Below are 18,599 nucleotides of genomic sequence, written 5' to 3'. Positions count from 1 at the left end.
TTTTAATGTAAGCATATTACAGAGATGATAAGACTAACACAAGCTAGTAGTTGAGCAAAAGTTGTCTAAAAAGTTATCACCCTTTTAAAACTGGAAAACCCCTTTAAAGTCAAGAAATGAGTGCAACTTATACAAAGTCAGACCAGGTGTACATTGTAAATGCAATATCCTATCTAAACAACATACACCAAGAGTGGAGCCATTTAGTCCACAGAAAACGATGCAGTACTACAGGTATGGAAAAAGTTTTCCGAAAGGCAGAAGTAAAGGTAGAGATGTAGCTTGGTTTTCCTAGTTTGGCCCCTCTCCTTTATGGCCCCACAATAATACTGCTCCCTTTGTGGCCCCCATAGTAATAATACTGCTCCCTTTGTGGCCCCCATATTAATAATTCTGCTCTTTTGTGAGCCTTAGTAGTAATAGTGCTTCCCTTTTGGCCTCCAGTAGTAATAGTCCTCCCCTTGTAGTCCTCAGTATTAACAGTGCTTCCCTTGTAGCCCCCAGTAGTAATAGTGTATTCCATGTGGTCACCACAGTAATAGTACCCCCTCCAACGCTGCTCTCCAGTATTCTCTACCCCCACACTATAAATTACATTAGTGATGTTCTCACACAGATCTTGGTCATTGTGCCGCTGGGTCGGCACTGAGTGCATCTTCAGTCCTCTTCTCTGTTAGCTGTTCTTCTGGTTCCTCTTGTGCTGAGGTGCTGTAGACAGTGGAAGAAAATGGAAGATGCACCCAGTGGCATGTTGAAAGATCTGTGTAAGTGCATTAATGTAATTCACAGTGTGGCAGACAGTAGTGGAGGTGAGGAGGAACATTGGTTGGGTTCCACTGTCCCAGTGGATGAGCTGGGCCAATGTAGTAAGGTGCAGTCGTCCTTGCCCAGCACACAAGGTGCATCTGTCAGGTGCTTGCAGAGGCACTATATTCGGCGTGCTCCACAGCTATCAAATAACTTCTAACTTAGTTGGCGTCCCCGTGCCTTCCACCCTAGTTGCGCACGGGGCACATGCCCCGCCTGATATGCTCCTGCAAAAAGTATCCATGCACATTCCATAAAACAGTCCTGTTTGGAAACATCAGCCATGTACATCGGAAAACCAGCATACAGACAGGACATAACACCCATCCAGTGTTTATTCCGCAACCCAAACAAACAGGTTATTAGAGGTTAAGTATCCCACCATAGTCAGGCCTCATCCTAATGTCGTTTTAAGGCTTAGTAAGTAGTGCCACAATTAGCAAAAGTCCTATTTATAGAGATTCCAGGGAAGCTCGGGGTCCCAGGAGTCTGGATTTACCGATCCTTGCCCATCTGCAGTGCTTTCCTGAGGCTCTGTTTATCCTTCCCAAAGTATTTCCTTCCTCTCTCTCTAACTTCTGTCCCTTCTCCTCCCTGGAGGGTTAGTTTTTAATGATACGCTAGCCACAAATCATATAGTCCTGCAGCAGAAAGACAGATAAAAGCTTCCTCCCTCTCCTTCCACGCTCACCAAGATGTGAGCAGCGCTGGTCATGTTAAACAACAGAGCTCCTCATTGTTTGGCTGATCTGGGAAACATCCCTGAATTCTGCTAGCTACATTAACTGCTTATTAAGTAAGCCGCAGCTGCTGCATATCAATTTCACTACAGCATTTTGGATGTCCAGCTATTCCCAGATGAAGCGCACAACAGTGTAGCATCTATTTAACCTCCTATTACTTGGATGCATCCAATGGCGAGTATATAAAAACGTCTAGGGCAGCGGAGCTAGACATTCTCTGGTTCCTGGTGGCATTCCGTGCTAAGCTATTTTGGCGGTCACGCTGGAGTTGCTATTTCTTAAGGCAAAACGGGGGCTAATAATACACCAACAATGTCAAGGACAAAGTGCATTGTGGGAACAGCGACTGAAATTTGATGTTACCAAGTGCAACCTATTTACAAGGTTAAATCGGGTTCGTTTCAGGACTAAAAATTGCAAGTTCTTGTCAAGGGATTAAAGACTTTGAAAATTGGCCCGTCCTGCTTTGCTTAAGCTATCTGATAGAAATAGCTTCAGAAGGTTGACTTGGCATTAGCGGGGTTGTCTGGGATTAGATAGAAGGGCTACTTTTTTTTTTTTGAACGTAATAGCGCCATACTGGTCTATAGGTTGTAGCTGGTATTGCAGGCCAATCTATCCATAAAAGATCACACATGCTGAGAAGAATTTTGATGGTGGTTCCAGAGTATTGGAGCTCGGTCATATACACTGAATGATCACTGCATTTGGGACAGCTGGTACTTGGCATCATGTGATCAGTAATGCGGTACCACTTGATGGCCGCGTCAGGATCTGCTATCAGATGAGCTGACCTGTCCTCTGTGCAGCAGAAGGCAACATTTGGCAGTGATGGGTAAACATGGTGACTTGATTGACTTTGACCGCGGGCAGAGTGTTGGTGTCCGGAGGTGTGGTCGTCAATATTTCTGAAGCAGTCACACGTGTTGGCTGTTTCCGAACCAATGTATCAAGGATGTACCAAGACTGGTTAAACAATGGACAGACATCCAATAGACGATCACACAGCAACAGGCCACGTGCGGCTGGTCCTTGAGGTGAGCCTTGGTTGGCACATTTCGCATTTCAGCAATGATGTGCTACAGTTCACCAACTGACCCAGCAGTATAACAATAGGGAAGTTAGACAAATTTCCACAATGGGTATACAGCATACTTTGCATTAACTGGGGTTCAATAGTCGAAGTCCAACAAGAGTGCTCTAATGATGCCATGTCATCACCAACAATGCCTTGCATGTGCCCAGGAAAGATGTCAATGGACCTTTGAAGACATGGCAAAAGGTCGTCAAGTCCCCTTTTCTGCGGAACCATACAGATGTCCGCATCTGGCGTAAATAGCATGAAGTCATATCACATGGGTGAACCCTTGATGTTTAATAGGCTGGTGGTGGCGGTGTCATGATCTGAAAAGCGTTCTTCTGGCATGGCCTCAGACTACTGGTCATCATACCACAATCCTTGAATGGTGAATGCTACAGGGACCTGTTAGCTGACCCTAATTTTAGAAATCTGCGTTTTGCTATTCCTCTTGGAAATGTATGAATAAATTGACAAGTGGGCGATACCCTTCCCCTTGTCATTGAGAAATGTCCCTAAACACTGTGACATTATTGAACTAGAGCCAACAATCAGCTCTGCTTATACCTTAGGGCAAATGGTGTATGTGCTTATGGCCCCTGGTAGTGGCAATACTTCTAACTGTATCTGCATCCTCAGGTCGTGGACACAGTTAACCCTTTCCAATCCACTGTCTATGACGTCTGAAGACATTATGATTTAAGGCTGTACAGCTCCGATGTTGGAAGACGTCCGTCGGGGTTCTCTTACTGTATATTGCCAGCCTCTCTGCTGCCGGAGCCTTTCCAACCTGTCACCTCATGCAGTACTGGTTTTAGCCAGCATATAGCGCCATTGTATAACGGCAGAAAAAGAGTAAGCCCCCTAGGAAAACCAGGATACAAATTGGATTGGAAAGGGTTAAAAAGTATTGCGGAACGCCAAAGAACAATTAATACTTCTTGAGTCCGTGGTAGATCTGGACCCATTGTCTCTGCTCACTTCCAGGTCCAGCAACAGGGCTGTATTTAGAGTTCATTCTGTTTTAGGCACTTATAGTGCTTACGCCCCCTATTGGTGAGTCAGGTGAATGCTGCTGAAATCTGAACGTCTTGGATAGTTGTTGGCCAAACACTCATTAGGCTGCCATCTATTGCTCCCAACTCTCACATACACAAGCACACTCGGCCAAGAGTGCATGGGTTTTCTTTTACGAGAAGGAAATAAGTTACTGCTTGACACCTCTAGTAGAGGCTTATCTCCCGCAGGAACATACATACGGCAACAGAACCAAGATTTCTGTATAAATAAGGTAATAGAATCAAGCTTACTAAATAGATACATTACGAGAACCAAGCTTACTACACAGATATTGTACCAGAGCCAAGCTCACTATATAGATACTGTACCGGATCCAAGCTTACTACATAGATGCAGTAACAGAATGAAGCTTACTACATAGATGTGGTAACAGAACCAAGGTTTACTATATAAATGTGGTAACAGAAACAAGCTTACTTTAGCAAAACCAAGCTTTCTATTTAGAAACGATAACAGAACCAAGCTTCCTATATAGACAAATTACTAGAACCAAACTTATGTTTGACTCTCTCAGAAAAAAATATTTTTCAGCATTGGTAAAAAAAATGGAGGTATCAGAACAGCAAATAAAGTTTTGGGTCCTTGAGTTTACGTTCAGTAAATCTGAAAAAGGGTTCTGCTGTTTCGTTTCACTTTAAATAAAAACAAAACTTACACAAAATCTCCTCCCATCTCCGCAATCCTGAAAAAAAACTTTCCCAAAGTTTACCCTCATTCTCACAGTATGCTTGTCTTCTGCATCTAGCTGGTGCCCGCTCCGAGCGCCCGGCTGTTATACAGCCGAGCGCTCGGAGTGAAGAATGCGGAAGACAAGCAGGGTGTCCCCGCTTGTCTTCTGCATCCAGCTGTTGCCCACTCCGAGCGCCCGGCTGTTATACAGCCGAGCGCTCCCAGCGGAGGATGCGGAAGACAAGCGGGGTGTCCCCGCTTGTCTTCTGCATACAGCTGTTCTCCGGCTCCAAGCGCCCGGCTGTTATAAAGCCGAGAGCTCGGAGCGGAGGATGCAGAAGACAAGCAGAGTGTTCCCGCTTGTCTTCTGCATCCAGCTGTTTTCTGCTCTGAGCGCCTGGCTCTTATACAGCCGAGTGCTCGGAACGGAGAATGTAGAAGACAAGCGGGGTGTCCCCGCTTGCCTTCTGCATCCAGCTGTTCTCTGCATGGCGCACCCGGCTATTATACAAGACAACGATAAGCGACAGCTTAACGAAAACTGCACAATGTAAGTGCAGTTACACACAAAGACGGCATTTGAGCGATAATCGTTTTGTCTAAACGGGCCTTTAGACCAGCCGAGCCTGCAGAGTCATGCGCCAGTACCACACTCCCCCTCTTCAGGACCAGAAATTAAAATACAAAGCATTTTTTAGATGTTTTTTTAGCAGCTTCTGGGGCTGCCCACCCCAGCTGGACGCCCTAGGCACTGGCCCTCCAGTACTTAGTGGCAACTACAGCTCTGTCCAGTGGTCACATGCCTGTCCAAGTTCATGACTGCTGCAGCCAACAGTTACATTGAAACCAGTGATTGGCTGCAGCCATCACATGCTTAGACAGACATGTGAGCGCTAAACCCGGAGGTTAGTGGGGATTGCAGAGAAGCCGGATGAAGGAGTACAGGCTGCAGGATTAAGTGAATGCATATATCTTTTTATTAGTTTTTAGGATTTGAAAAAACTTTGCGGCTGGAGGGACAGGGTAGAAGGGGATGGGCTTTGGTGGGCTGGGGGCCATTCCTAATAAATGGTAGAATTTAGTCGACCCTTTATCCATACATTTCCAGGAGGAGCAACAGAGGTATGGCACACTGCTGAATTATAATAAAAAATGGGCTAGGATTTTCAGTTCATGGGAAATGCAGTTTTTTATTAAAATATTCACGTAGCTGACGGGTCATCTTTAATACTTTTTGGAAAGCAGATGCAATGAGATGAACTCAATGTGCATAATGCAAAGAATATCAACATTTCAATTTTTCCATCTCCGGTCCTTTTTTTTTTGGGCCCCCCGAGTGTTTAGCACACGGCCCCCTTGCTGCAATACATCTGATAAAACAATTACAGATTTAGAGAGTAAGAAAGTTTAGTCTGGAGGGTGTTCTCTATGCATGTTCCTGCAAACATCTGAAAGGGGAGTCAGAACTCCCCAAGCTGTTTCATTGTGCTGTCCTGACACGTCTGGCAAAACACATTGAAATGATTGTTTCACAAGATACTGCACACGACAGATCCAGATGCTTTCCTTCCATCCAAGAGATGCAGATGTCATTATGTGAGAGGGCTGGAATTCGATCACTACTCCCCAGTCTTCTGCAGAGGCCAAGGAGCTGATGGCGGTGTCACCTGAGAGGTTAATTGTTCCTGCCATTCTTTACGCATAACCCGCAATACAATCACTATTATTTAGTAGAATTGTAGGGTAGGTAACATCCTACAAATTATAGGCTGGAGAATACAACATCAGCATTATTCCGGATTGTAGAAGGAGTTAAGCCATTTTCAACAATTTCGGGCAGCTTTCTTAATATTGTTCTAAAGTTAGACAGAAGACAACTATGATACCCAACCGGTAGAAACTGCGCTAAATGTATCACCGTATGGTTAAACTGCTGCAACTCACTAGACAACTTGGAAACTTTTCTCTTTCTTCGTCTTGGCTGAAGTAGTATACTCCAGTATGTTGCATCAGAACAATACTGCATGCCAAACAGCCAATGGACAATAAATCTGCTGCCCTTCTCAACTCCTCTTGGAGTTTTGGAAATTTTGGAAACTTTTTTTTAAGATTGTTGAAGTGTCATAAAAAGTTTTAAGACGCTTTGGGGTTACTCAGTGTTGGACTGGAGTGCCCAGAGCCCATAAGTAAAATTCATTCTGGGGGCCCATTGTGCAGCAACATGCAAAAATTACCTGATCTCCATCCACATATTCCTTGCTGTTGCATTCTTGCCATACTTCGATAGAAAGGTGGCTGCATTTGTGTGCAGCTCTGTCTCCATTGAAGTATATGGAGAATGCAGCAGGTAGGAATGTTTCCCATTTACCCAATATGCGCAGTTTGGGTGAGCTTTTGGAGGCCCACTTTGGTTCAGGGCCCACCAGGGAATTCACCTGTTCCCCTGTAGGCCAGTATGAGCCCGGGTCTATTTGTTCTGAGTTTTTTCTTATATGTGCCTTTGATTTCCATCGCTTTGAATATGCTGGCATCATCTGAACCTAATTTTTCAAAGTGTCCCATGTCAGGTAGTAAACTTGTCATATCCACACCTTCATGATATCAGAAATACATGCTTCAGAACTCATACACATTTAATATCTGAGTAAAATTGCAGAACTGTTGTTTATACTAACTGCATAAAAAATACAAGAGTTGGCACATACTTTGATCAAAACATGTGAGCCCATCTGCCACGTCCAGCTGAACTTTATTGGATGGGTTTCTTACTCTAACAGAGACTTTTCTTTGGGCCAAAGGCCTCCAAATGGACTTTGGGAAAATAGAATACCTGGCTATATACTTTCATTAAGACATCAAGGACACAATGCAGACAGAATATAAAGTCAGTACTTGCAACAACGGCGCATGTAAGTCATGGCTGCAACAAATACAGTAACAGAAACACATGCTTCAGCACTCACACACATTTAATATCTGAATATAACAGTTGTGCAATTTTATTCTGATATTACATCTATCGGAGTGCTGAGGCGTGTGTTTCTGTTACTGTATTTGTTGCAGCCATGGCTTACGTGCAACTTCACATGTAATTTATGTATTGGAAGTGCTGACCTAGTTTTTTTTGTATGTATATGTTCATTATTGTAGTCTAATCTTTAGGCACATATTGCACAAAAAATCCTTTAAAAGTCATATTTCTTCCTAATTTAGGCACACATAAATATACAGGTACAGCAAACATACACATCAGTGACCACAACTAGGATAATGTCAGACATATCTACTCGTGACTCTACTGGCATCTGGTCCCCAGACCCCTTCTTAGGTTCAATCTTGGAGCTTCGAAAACATTGTTGTGGTGCCATTCGTCAACGGACACTCATCATTGTTCACCCAGCAGCTGCTCATTCTCTAGACTCTTCTGGAAATCAAGGGATATTACAACTGGGATATCCACTGAGTCATCTTCTCACTGATCATTGACCTAGGTTGGTGGCTTCCCTAAACTGATTTTTGGCAAAAATCATGGGAGAATCAAATTTCCTACAATGCTTGCTGTAGGGTTCAGCTTGCAGCCAATCAGCATTCAGAATGCATTATCACCAAATCTGCCATCTATCTTGCATGGTAGGTTGACACCGGCATCACATGACCTAGCTATATGTAACATTGGCGCAGTGTAACCAGCAGCAATTTTACAGTGGAGCACAGGACAGAGAAGACACATCAGGTTTATATGCCTATATAACACATGGTCTGTTGTTAGGGCCAGATATCTACAGAAAATATATTGCTGCTGTTGGGAAAACTGGGGCTATATTGGAGGGAACAGAGAAAGAAGCTGCATTACATTTATATGCCTACATAACACGTGATCTGTTGTAAATAGGGGCAGATAGTCCACTGAGTATATATTGCTGAAGGTGTGAAAGCTTGTATACCAGCAGCGAAGTTAAGCAGGGTTCTATTGGAGGGAGCAGAGAAAGAAGCTGCATCCCGTTTATATATCTATATGAAACTTCGTCTGTACATTGGGAGAGGGGATATTTCTGCTGCTGTCAATGTATATAGCATCAAAGCAGACCAACAAACTATGCTTTGGTGTGGGAAATATTGCAGTTTTCTGTTTGTGGCTTCAGACGTCATTCAAAGTCGCCAGTCTGGCCTCTGTGAATTATTTGTAAACCTTACGCAGCTAGCAGGGGTTTAGGGAATTCAGTTATGCTGTGCAAAACAGGGATAGCTCACAAAGATACAAGCTATATTCTGTGGTCCTCTTTTCTCACATATTGTGTCGTCAAGTGATTGTGGCTTATTTAGTTGGTGGTACTTGTTTTGTTAAAAACAAAAGGAAAACCCAACAGGGAAACAGCAAATACACACAGTGCGTGTCAGCGGCCTCAGATGTCATTCAAAGTCACTAAGCCAGCCAGTACGAATTATTTGCAGGCCTTATGTAGCTAGCAGTGGTTTTCTGCAAACTACAAAGATAGCTATTAAGTTACATAAAACTATACTAAAAATAAACAGAAAAGCCTAAATAAAAATAATAAATAGGAAACATGAAGAAAGCAAGGGGTAAAGGCTAGACATGAGCGAACGTGCTCGTTTAGAGCAATTACTCGAACAAGTATTGCTTTTTTCGAGTAACTGCCTACTCGGACGAAAAGATTCAGGGGGCGGCGGGGTGAAGTGGGGGAACAGGGGGGAGCTCTTGCTATCTCTCTCCCCTCCACTCCCCCCCACAACACCCCACTCACCCCCGGAGCCCCCAAAATTTTTTTGCCTTCAGTAGGCAGTTACTCGAAAAAATTGCTCTAAACGAGCACGTTCGCTCGTCTCTAGTAAAGGAACATGTCGATGGTGGTGGTAGAAGACGGGCCAAGTTGGCACTTCAAACAGCTCCCACAGAAGCAACAGCTCCACGCTCTGCAGGAGATGAGGAAAGCCTGCTGCCATTCCTTAAAATTCTTTCTACCCATCTGTTACATCCTCAGCACGCTGAACAGGCTGTTGAGTGCATCAAGTACCACTATCCCCTCTTACTCCTGGCTGTAGGTACACAGCACCCTCCCTAATTCACCCCATGCCAAATCCCCCCACACCCTACAAATCAGTCCACATGGATCAGTCTGATGAGCTGTTTGATCATTCAGTGTCATGGATGTCAACCCAACCAGGCAGTCCAAACATGCAGATGAAGAAGACCAAGACATTGAAGGCACTGATGCCCAACCATTTTTTTCCTCGAAAGGGGAAGATGAGGGTGGGTCAGTGCAAGCGGTTAGCCCTTCACAGTCACATGAACTCCCACTACCTGCTGCCTTGGAGAGCCCATCTGAGCCAGAGGGTAAAGAGTCAGCCTCATCCTGCTCCCTCTTCCACTGATGTTATTGTCGCAAAAAGTACATGCATGTGCAAAAATATACAACACCCATTGCCCAAATAGCGGCACAAATGCACGCGTAAATGTGATTACGCCCGTGTGACACTGGCTTAATGGGAGTTGGAATAGGCCATCCAGATTTGAGATGGTTTTCCTGAAAGTGGGCTAATATCGACATGGACCGATTATTCCACTAATGGCTCATTATAACCATATATCCCCTGTCATAAATAGAAAATGGTGCAGCTGGCAGATATGGCACATGTGATTGATAAATTTGGCAAATGCCTCAAAACCAGTCTTAGCATTTAACAGTATGCCACAATTCTGTTACGAAGTCGATCATAAATACCCCCCAATAAGTTTGGCTTGCGCCATGAATGGTAGTTTTTGGTGGAGCTTGTTCCAAAATTCTGGTACATTGTGCTCAGTAAATCTTACCCCTTGTGTTAGTAAACAAAGTAATTACAAAATTGCTGAATTTTTAAAGTGTATTTACTTACACACAGGGGCGGTTCGGGGAAAGGTAAAGTAGGTGGTGGCATTGAGGAAGATGCATTTTGTGATTAACGAATCAATTGCATGTATTTAACCAATCTGTTTCTTTGCATAATAGAGAACACTAAAGGTTACTATCATGTTGAACTACAAGGACTGTGGGGTAGCTTCTAAAAAAAAAAACACTTTGGACACCAACAGAGCTTATACAGTGAACTTGATGAACCAGAACTTCATACGAAATCTTATACCAGCTGGTATATGTGTATGTACAGATATGAAGTGTATTAGGGTGTAAGTGGTGTGGAGGATAAAGTGGGATCAAAAGGGTTGGATTCTGAGGGGGTAAATGGAAAAGAGTTAGACTAGGGCTGTGATGGCGAGCCTATGGCATGCGTGCCAGAGGCGGCATGCAGAGCCCTCCCTGCTGGCACGCGCCGCCATCGCCCGCTCACCATTTTAATGAATACTGGCAGGGGTTGTGGCTCCCCTGCCGGCATTCACTCAGCTACGCAGTGTACAGCCGGGATCCTCCTCCACCCTCCATCGAGGGGGTAAGTATGTGAGTCGCGGGGTGATATGGGGGGCCGCTGTGGGATGTCACTATTACAGTGGGGCCGTTGTGGGATGTCACTATTACTACGGGGGGCCACTGTGGGGTATCACTATTACTACTGGGGGCCGCTGTGTGGTGTCACTATTATACTGGGGGCCACTGTAGGGTGTCACTATTACTGCTGGGGGCCACTGTGGGGTTTCACTATTACTACTGGGGGCCACTGTGGGGTGTCACTATTACACTGGGGCCACTGTGGGGTGTCATATTACTACTGGGGGCCGCTGTGTGGTGTCACTATTATTAATGGGGACTGCTGTGGGGTGTCACTATTACACTCGGGCTGCTGTAGGTGTCACTATTATACAGTGGGCCACTGTGGTGTGTCACTATTACTACTGGGGGCCGCTGTGTGGTGTCACTATTAAACTGTGGCCTCTGTGGGGTGTCACTATTACTACTGGGGGCCACTGTGGGGTGTCACTATTACTACTAGAGGCCGCTGTGGGGTGTCACTATTACACTGTGGCCGCTGTGGGATGTCACTATTATACTAGGGGTTGCTGTGGAGTGTCACTATTATACTGGGGGCTGCTGTGTGGGGGTCACTAATATTGCTGGGGTTGCTGGAGGGGGTCACTATTACCGCTGGGGTATGTTTACATGTGGTGGAAATGGGCAGGGCTGTTTCAAAATAGACAGCGTGCAGCTTTTGACTGCTTTTTGGATGTAGAAATGCTGCAGAATTTTCCACAGAACTTTCTGTTGAGGACATTCTGCAGTATTTCCGCATCCAAAAAGCAGTCAAAATCTGCAAGCTGTCTGTTTAAAGCGGCCCTGTCCTTTTTAGAACGACGGGGGTAAAATCATACATCGTGATAAGCCCCGTCCCCTGATATATTGTCACTTTGCGATAAATAAGTGGGTTTTGGGTTGCAGCTTGGGCACTAAAAGGTTCGCCATCACTGGACTAGGGAATGTGGTAGACCATCCTAAAAATATGTGTTTTATGGTCACACTTAAAACTCTTGGCATTGAAATCAACCTAATTATGGTAGCGCATTCCAGAGAACTGGTGCAGCTCAGGAAAAATCTTGAAGATGGGAGTGGGAGGTATGTGTTAAAGAAGAACGAAGTGAATGGTCTCTAGTAGAATGGGGAGCAGATGTATGATGGAAGACAGGGATGATGGATGAGATATAGGGAGGTGCAGCACTGTGGAGAGCTTTATGGATGAGGAAGATGAGTTTAAATTGTATCCTATTTTGGATGCAACCAGTTTAGTGACTGGCACAGAGTAGAGGCATCAGTGCAGTGACTGGCACAGGGCAGAGGGATTAGTGCAGTGACTGAAACAGGGTGGAGACATCAGTGTAGTGACTGGACAGAAAGATCAGTCTGGCTGCTACATTTAGGATAGATTGGAGAGGGGAGAGTTTAGTGAGGGGAAAGACCCATCAGTAGTGAGTTGCACTCATCAAGCTGAGAATAGATCAGGTCAATAATAAGAGTCTTTGATGTCTCCACAGTAAGAAAATGGCAGATTCTATAGATGTTTTTAAGGTTTAGGTGACATGAATATGCAAATGATTGAATGTAGGGAGTGAAAGAAAGATCTGAGTCAAATATGACTCCAAGACAGCGGATGAGCTGCCGAGGAGTTATGGTGGTACCACTGAGATAAAAATATCAGGATTAGATCAGTTCATAGATGGTGGAAACAAGAAGTTCAGATTTTGAAAGATTCATTGTCAGAGAAAAGAGGACATGATGCTAGAGACAGTGGGAAGTGAAGGTGCGAGGTCTTGGGATGAAGTGTATAACTGAGTGTTGTCAGTGTAGAGATGGTACTGAAAGTCAAATCTGCGGATAATTTGTCAAATAGGGGGCTATGCAGATAGAATAGAAGAGAGGACCTAGGACTGAATCCTGAGGAACCCTAACAAGAAGAGGAGAAGAACAGGTGTCAAATGATATACTGAAGAGCAGTCAGAGAATTAGGAGAAAAACCAGGAGAGAACAGTTTCCTGAAGGCCAATAGCGTAGACAGGGGCGTAGCTAAAGGCTCATGGGCCCCGGTGCAAAAGTTTATCTTGGAGCCCCCCAACTTCTTTTAACCTCTTAACGCAGAGGCGCAACTTGATGTTCCTGGGCTCCAATAGCAAAACCTGTAACAGGGCCCCAACTATAATGCTTTATTCATAGTACTGGGCTCCCTATATTGAGAAGAAATGCGTTATAGACCCCTAAAGCTCCTGGGCCCAGGTGTAACCGCATCCCCTGCATTCTCTATAAGTACGCCAGTTAGAGTAGACCATACTGACAAGGAGCTGGGTGATCTACAATATTCTTGTCATCTAAAATACCAACACTCTTGACAGAAAGTGAATAATGCAAATGTGAAACAAAGACTTAATCTTTTATGTGTGTTCTGCAACCTATAACAAATATTACATGTTTGTACTGTAATACATACAAGTCCCCCCAACCATTAACATTTCAGTGGTCAGCTACAGATTCTGAGATCTTTCAGAAACATGGGCTTGACCAATGGATGAACCTGAGAAATGATGGACTTAACTAAAAAACCTTTATGGACAAATGGCTAGAATTTCAGGATAAGTAAGTGTTCAGACAATGTTATTTAATATGCTGTGTTATTACATCGGGGGGGGGGTCCATCACGGCTGACGAAAATAGCACTGTGGTTGAACCCTTGAACGGAACCTAACGGAAATATTCTCTTACATTAGTAAAATGGTCACCACTTTGGTGTTCGTTTCCATTATATTTGGAATGTGGAATAGCATAGCCAACCACACTATTCTATGCCTAGAATAAGTATAGATGGAAACGGATACCAAAGCGGTGTCCGTTTTACTAATGCAAGTTATTGGTTCTGTTTGGTTGTGTTCGGGGGTTCCACCATGGTGAACTTTTCGGCAGCCCCTCATGCAGCAATTATCCCTCTGGATTCTACTATTAAGCTTTACAGAAGACTTAAGGGGAGTAGCGACTAGACACTCCTTACATTGATTCAAGGAATTAGCAATTGGATCAACTGTAAAAATCAAATATGGGCGATGCAATGAGCACCTGAGTGCATGGACTGTTCCTTTAAACAAAAAGATGCCAAAAAGAAAGGAAAAAGTGAGATGAAAACCCGGGAAAATCATTCTGGAACAAGCAACAACCATGATAGCATGGAAAATGTCTTTAGATATCATATAATGTGAAAATGTATATTTATAGTGCCAGGTGTAGCTACAAAGTACAAGAGATTTCCTTCCCGGTGTGGGAGGGATATTTATCTTCTGGCGACCCCAGGTGCTGTCTGATGAGGTGGCAGGTACCAGATGTGAAGATGGTTATCGTAGTCATGGTCTCATATGGCAAACTCTATAGGACTTAGCTGAATGCATATACTGTAGTTAGACCACAGAGCATGCTGGTCATAAGAGACAGTACACACAGCCAGTCAGTCTAAGAGTTTCTACAATAGAAAGATGCCAACTGCTACTTTTTTCAAACTTTTCAAACTTGTGATAAACTTTTTGGGAGCAAATACCTGCCTGGGACTGGTGTTATTCCGATATCATCAGCAGGTAAAGTTGTGCTGCTCGGAACAGAGATCGCATTGGATGGACTGATTTTGGTCTAATTTATAGCAGGGCAGGTTTGCAATAAAAGGTTATTAATGTCACAGGCATGAAGTCAGTTTGCTTTGGTTTAATTGACCTTAGTAAATGGAATGCATCATGTATGAGGGGCATTCAAGTTCTACGGTCTCCTAATTTTCTTTAGGAGCAGACAGAAACATGGGAAACATTTTAGAAGACAAGGGCATTCTTCGGTGATGAGTGGAAATAACAAGGATGGATCGATGCCTCTGCAGTGCCAGCTATTGGAATGCAGCATTCCTGCAAGCCAATGTTAGACTCTTTATATAAGCCTTGAATGGGAATTAAAAATCAAGCCATAATCCATAAACAGACAGCTGTTTCGGGGGTTTCGCTCCTCATCTGTGTGCAGTAGGTTTCTAGTTTGGCTAGTGAGAGGCCTGTGATGTGGGTCGGGGAGGACATTGTTTCTCCTTAAGCAGAGCAGCTAGAAGGTGATTGAGGAGACTTGTAAGGCCATTCATGCTCCTCTGTGAAATATGCAAACAAGGAAGATGGAACAATACCTTTGCAGCGCCACCTATTGAAAGGCAGCATTCTTGCAAATCAACGTGCGACCCTTTATACGAGCCTTAACATTGAATGACCCGTTGGATGACTAATGGGAAGCAAGTGAGAACTGAGAGTGGGAGTGTGCCCGTTTTTTGATTGATGGACCATCATGGACTTTCCTCTGGATCAACCTTGGCGGGTAATAGGCTGAACTTGGATCAACCTTGGCGGGTAATAGGCTGAACTGGATGGACATATGTCTTTTTTCAGCCTTTCATACAATGTTACTATTTGTTTGGGCCCTTGACAGTACCACGTATGCTGCCCTGATTGAGGCCTAGAATACACTAGGGCTTATTTACTATTGACAATTTGACAGTCTTTTAGCACAAATTGTGCCATAGAACTCTTAAGCATGCTTTACACTTTTCTATGTGTTTTAGACACTTTTTTTTTGCTATTTTTGATTAAGGGAGGCGTGTCTTTGTAGAGAAAGGGGTGTGGCCTAAACAGTGCACATCCAAAAACTGCACCTAAAAATAAGCAAAAAATGGTGCAATTTTTACAATAAAGTAAGCCAACTGAAAGATTGTATACACTTTAACTAGACAGTCTTAAAATTCAGCAGATGTATCATTCAGCAGAAATGATAAATCTAATGCATTTTAAGAATATTAGATAGTATTTGCAAAAAAAAAAACCACTATGTCTAAGGTGCTATAGGATATCCCACCACAATAAAACACTTCTCTAATAAATAAGATAGATCACAGTTACTAAAATTCAATGTCACTTACGTGTTTGACTTTTGCGAACTACCACATTCCCGTCACTGCAAAACATGGAACACAAGGAGTTAAGGACACCAATTAAAGCATATGACACTCCACCTCTGCATTTCATGGAAAACATGTTCGCATGAAACACAGTCAGCCCACAGAGATCCTACAGACAGAGGTAACCTCAGCCAAATACACCTACGAGAGACAGCTGCTAGGCCATTTCAGTGAGATAAAAGCATGCAAGAGTGAGTAGTAGGGGCATATGGCCTAATGAAAGAAGAAGGAAATAGAGGATGAAAGGTATTGAAAACAACTTAGTGGAAAATAGCAAAAAAAAAAAAAAATTGTATCTGTGCAAAAAAAATACATTGTGTCCAAAAGAAGACAACAAGCGGCGTGGACAGCACATATGACAGGTGCAGGAGACAGGACATGGATGACACAGGCAGGAAGGATGCAGGGAAAACCCTGCAGCCAGGAAAGAAACAACACAGGGCGATATATCGTATGGACACTTGATTTGGCTATTGCAGACAGTCAGAAGCCCAACGTAGACCTTTGGCTGTTCACTTCTATGTCTAAAAGGTCTTATATAGAATGCAACCGGCTGGAAACTCCCCGACTCTGGAATGATCATCATAGCATTGAACCTTTAGTTCTTCCATGATGCCAAAAACAGAGTTAGGATTGCCAACTACCTATAAAACATCAGAGTAGAAAGTAAAACTAGAGCTGCGGCAAAATAAAAAGTCATCCTACTATATTATAGCTGCCAGATGTCCAAGATCTCCAGGAATTTTAGGTTCGTCTTTCAGAATCTTCCTCGAGAACGTTGACATGGAGTTTTGGAGGTTGGGATCAAGTTAGCATAGTTTTCGCGTAACGGTACACACGGATGTATTTGTGCAATATGCAAAGAATAGAAGCCATTGATTATAACGGTTTCAGTTACATTTTCGTACTTTGTGTGCGCATTTCGGTTGTGGTAAAAGGAAACAAAACAATTATTCTGAGCATTTCAGCACAAAACGTCCCCATAGAAGTCAATGGGGGGAATCTGACCCGGGCGTGTGAGCCCAGCCTAACTTAAAGGGATTCTGTCAGCACTTTTGCCCTTGCCCACAGATCTACCTAGCGGCCTTGGAGCAGTGAGGTATCATAGTTATATTAACCCCCGGATAACCCCGTTCTAAGACTAACTTCACACGGGGGAGTGATTCATGGCCCAATATCGCTCCCGCCAACATGCGATTTCCCTGGCGTCCACAAGGTGTTTTTAGGCCAATACTGCCTCACATCACTTCGGGGAAGCAGCAATCTTCCGCTGCGGCTGTCAGCCGCGGGGCAGGATGGCAGAGTCTTACCCATTGTTTTCAATGGGGGAACGTCGCATTGTACCGTGTGCACCTAGCACGTGGTGCGATGCTTCTGCCGGCCCAATAGAAAACAATGGGCGATGCAAGAGCACGCTGAAGGATATGACATGCTGCAATCTGTTTCCCGCATCACGATGCAATGCGAGAAAACATCACTCATGTGTATGACCCCATCGAAAAGAATGGAGTTCATATTAGTGCGAGATTTGTGTGTCTTGTAATGCACAAATCATGCACGATTTTCTTGCCTATGTTAACCCGGCCAAGATGACCTGACACTTGAAGTGATTTTTTGAATATACTGTTTTTTTGGCCTCATTTTGTTTTCTTTGGCTACCATAATTATTTTTTTTTATGTTTTTATGTAACATATAAGGATTTTTAAAAAATATTCGAACATTTTGATGTATGACTTGTATAGTTTTGGATTACAGGGTGGTTATAGCGACGGCTTGGGTTGGCGCGGGATCGTTTTATATTTGTATTTCATTCTATAATTTGTTTACTTATTTTTGGATAGATTTTTTTTAACCTATGACATCTGGGTGATGTCATATGTGACCTCGGGGGGACATTTCATATTTCACAATGTTCCATAGTGGCTGGGGCATCCATAGGAGCAGTATCAATAGGTGCCCTGGGTATAAGGGAAAACTTCCCACTAGTGTGACAATAGTTACTGGCAGAGCTGGACAAGGGTCTACTAAGACTCAGCAACAATGCCATGCCAGGGGTCGGCAGCAATCACGTGATTGCCATATCCAATAGAGGGGATGGCACTTCTGCTTCCTCTATTCATCATATAACACTCATTAAGTGCTATGTAGTCAGCAAAAGAGAAGACAGGAGTGGTTATAAACTGTTTTTGTCTTTTCCTTGGTGTCCCCAGCTGGTTTCAGCCGAGCACTAGAGATGAGCGAGTATACTCGCTAAGGCACATTACTGGAGCGAGTAGTGCCTTAGCCGAGTATCTCCCCGCTCGTCTCTAAAAATTCGGGGGCCGGTGGGGGGCGGCGGCGGGGAGGAATTGAGGGGAGATCTCTCTCTCCCCCCCGCTCCCCGCCGCAACTCACCTGTCACTCGCATCTTTAGAGACGAGCGAGGAGATACTCGGCTAAGGCACTACTCGCTCGAGTAATGTGTCTTAGCGAGTATACTCGCTCATCTCTACCGAGCACTTAACCTGCTCCTAAAAGATTGCAAGAGCTGGAGCTACAAAGGTTGAAAGCCCTGCACTAATGCCATATATTTACATTGCTTGGTCCAAATTAGGTTAAAGTCAACAGTCAACAAGTGCTCTGCATGGGCGGGACTTCTTCCTCTGATGTACAACCTCTCCTTCCAATCAGATGTCCTAAAGCTGATTGACAGCTGTAATGTCCAATCAGGAGACCGCTAGAATTATTAACCATTACTGTAGAGCATCGACAGTAGTGTTAAAAGTAATCG

This window comes from Eleutherodactylus coqui, chromosome 3 (genome assembly GCF_035609145.1).
Source record: "Eleutherodactylus coqui strain aEleCoq1 chromosome 3, aEleCoq1.hap1, whole genome shotgun sequence".
Taxonomy (NCBI): domain Eukaryota; kingdom Metazoa; phylum Chordata; class Amphibia; order Anura; family Eleutherodactylidae; genus Eleutherodactylus; species Eleutherodactylus coqui.
The sequence above is the reverse complement of the archived record's forward strand: the minus strand, read 5'-3'. Positions refer to the sequence as shown.